We start from the raw sequence: 3,699 nt of genomic DNA, 5'->3' as shown, positions 1-3,699 counted from the left end.
GTAACAGCGTCAAAAAACCTGCAAGTTAGCCTTTAAAGATGTCCATGATTCTAATCATGGGGCTCATGTTGGCCTTAACAACACAAGAGCAAAATTAAAAGGTTCTTTCTACTGGCTAGGTAGTATTAATGTGTTTTTATAATAGTACTTTTTTAATTTCTATGAGGTTTTTAAATTCTTTTAAGTGTTGTGCATTTCTTGAACTAAAATGCTGGGCAAATTAAATTTTTTTGTGAGTTATTGGTTAATATCATCATAATAATATATAGTAGCACAACTCTAGTGTTTAAATTTAGTTATATTTTGGTTCATGTCAAACTTTTGTTTTTGTTGAATAATTAGGAATGGTTAATGACATTACCAAATGGGTTAAAGAATGTGACAAGTGTCAAAGAATGGAGAAAATAAGAACTGTCGCTCCTGAATTAAAACCTATCAAGGTTAATGGACTTTTAAGGCATAGACCTAATTGGACCTCTTCCAATTACAAAGCTTGGAAACAAATATATTTTAACAATAACTGATCTTTGGAGCAAATATATTGAAGCTTTTCCTATTCCTGAAAAGTCGGCATTTTATGCTTCTAAGTGCCTTTCTACTTTGTTCTATCGGTTTGGTCCTCCATAGAAAATTCTTTCGGATCAAGGCAGGGAGTTTGTAAATAGTTAAAATGAACATTTATTCTCTTCATTTCAAATCAAACACTTGATAACCTCTGCCTACCACCCTCAAACCAACGGACAAGACGAAAGAACTAATCAGACAATTAAGAAATCTCTCTCTAAATTATCTAATGATACCCAGGACAATTGGGATGAGTTGTTAGAAGCTGTTTTATTTGGTCTGCGCACATGTGTGCAAAAGTCAACTAAATTTACACCATTTTTTATAATATTGTTCTCCACTTTATCACTGAATAATATTGATTCTGGTACTAATGACAATAACATATTTGAAAATAATGCATTTGATGAGCAAATTCAAGAAAAATTGGGTTCATATAATAAAGTTATAACAGAAGTAAATAACAATATTTGTCATGCTCAAACAAAAATGAAAAAAAGTATTATGCCTCAAAACAACTTAAAGGATGGAAATCATTTACATTTAAAACAGGCGATCAAGTTTTAGTTAGAAATTACAGAAAAATTGCTCGTAAAGGAAGTCGGATGGAACATGATTGGTTGGGACCTGGAATTACTTCAGAGTTAAAACAAACTGGTGCTACTTTAACTTTCAATGGTAAAGTTTGGAAAAAAACTGTTTCTTTATCCAACATGAAGCCTTATATAGTTGATAAGCAAGTATTGTCGGCAGAATTGCTTTTAAAAGAACATGATTATTGTTTAAAAATGACAAACCAATCATATAAAAAAGAAGATTTAAAAAAAAGGAATTCTAAAAAGAGGCACATGTCAGAATTGAAATGTTATGACAAAGATAAAAATTATAAATTTATTAAAATGGAAATCTCTACATCATCTCTATCTGACGATAAAAGCATTTTAAAACATAGAAGATTGATTTATCCTGCAATTTCGCTAGATAACAATTTTTATTCAGCATTATCAGCACAGTCGATCAAACAATGCATAGATATTTTAAATAATCCATTAGGTTGGCTAGATGATACTTTCATTGATATTGCAAAAAGTTTTCTTTCGCATCAGTTTCCTAAAGTAGGTGGGTTTCAAAGTTCTTGTATTTTTAATTCAAATAACTTTGGTGGTTTTGTTTCTGGAAAGTTTGTTCAGATATTTAATGTGAGAAATTCACATTGGGTATTAATAAGTAATGTAACATCTGATAATGGTTCAAATTCTGTTCAATATTATGATTCCCTTTTTACTGGTTTTAATAAAAATACTGTTCCATTACTAGTACACAGAGTTGCACGATCAATATTGATAAATGAGGGTATTGAATTCATAAATTTAGAAGTCATGAGATGCCAGAATCAAGACAACGGAAATGATTGCGGGCTTCATGCTATTGCTAAAGCTACAGCTTTATGTCATGGAATTGATCCAAGTGTAATTATTTGGGAAAGAAACATTAAGAGATCTCATTTTTTGAAGTGTGTTGAGAATAGGAAACTGGAGATAAAATTACCATTAGATAAAATGGAAGGAAATAATTCCTTCCATTTTATCTAATGGTACAAAAACCTGCTCAATATCATTTCAATGTGATGGTCTCTGCCCTTGTGCATTGAAATAGTGTTTCTGTTTTGTGTCTTCACATCAAGAAAATGTTTAAATTATGAGCTAGTACAATATATTTGAATGTTTATTTACAATATGTAATGACAGCATGTGATGAAACATCAAGTTTTCAGTTATTTTTTATGTTTAAAGAACTTATTTCAGAAACCCTGTATAAAAATAATAAAAAAAAATGATAATAAAAAATTATTAGTTTTAAATTTTTTTGTGGATCATTAATTTCTAAAGTTTGTGGTTTGGGAAGATATTTACTGTATTAAAATATTTTAATTCAATCTAAAAAATCAGTTTCCTTTTCTATAAAAAAAAAGGATAATATTTTAAGTCTAGTATTAGTTGAGTCAGTACTTTAGCTTGTTATTAATTTAGTTTTAGATTAGACTTTACTATTGTTAGACTAGAGTTTGTTCAATTTTATATTAGAGTTATATATAGAGTTTTTAAACTGAATATATTAAAGAAATTTTGTATATTTGCAATTTGTTTTTTCATTCTAAAGTAACTATACTTAATTAAAGAATAGTTACTTTAAATATTTAATCAAAAACCTTTTACTTCTAAATCAGAAATTACCTGATTTCTGACTTTATAGTAAAAGGTTTTTAATTATTTTCATTTAGATTTGTAATATTAATTTGTGTAATATTTAGACACTTGAGGTTGTTGAATCCATTTCAGGTTACAAGTGTATTTTTAACTAACTTAGTATTATCTTTTTATTATTATTCTTTATTTTAAATACAAAGATTTTTAAATAAATGTTTTAATAAAATATTTGCATATTTAATTTACAAGTTTCAAAAACTGTAATAAATGCATACTATATTATTATTTTCTAGTAAATAATTGTACCTTTTTTTAGGAATGACAAGCTAAACTCCTTAGTTAAAGGCGGTAAAAGAGTACATTTTAGGTAATCTCAATCTCTGATGTTTGACTGCAAAGACAAGTAACTTCCAATCTAGGAGAGGTAAACGTAAATGAACAGATTTAAAAACAAAGTAAATGTAAATTCATTTTTACCTGATAAATTTTTATAACTTTATTATGTTATCGTATTAGTTTATGAATCTTTCTTCCGCATAAATTTGTCTTGAATGTTACCCATATGTTTTTTTTATTGGAATTAAGCGTTATGGAAGTTTATTAAAGGTTTTAGAAAATTATTGGATTTTATTCGTCTGCTAATTTTTCCAATTATTCATGAACTTATTATTCAAGATAAAATACTGCGATGAAGGTAACTATTTCATTGAGCATTTTCTACCAGCTAAAAAATGTTATTGATTTTTTGCTCTTGGCCTTGAAAATTTTGGCCTTGGCCTTGAATGTTTTGGCCTAGGCCTTCAAAAAATACATAACATTAAAGAATTAAAGGTTTTCATCCTTTATTTTTATGTATTTTTGTTTTCGGCTTTCATAAATATTTACAAGTATGTTTCCTTATTGACTTCGTAGAATTTTGCGCATAACT

Source organism: Hydra vulgaris, chromosome 01 (genome assembly GCF_038396675.1).
Source record: "Hydra vulgaris chromosome 01, alternate assembly HydraT2T_AEP".
NCBI lineage: Eukaryota > Metazoa > Cnidaria > Hydrozoa > Anthoathecata > Hydridae > Hydra > Hydra vulgaris.
Note: the sequence above shows the minus strand (reverse complement) of the source record.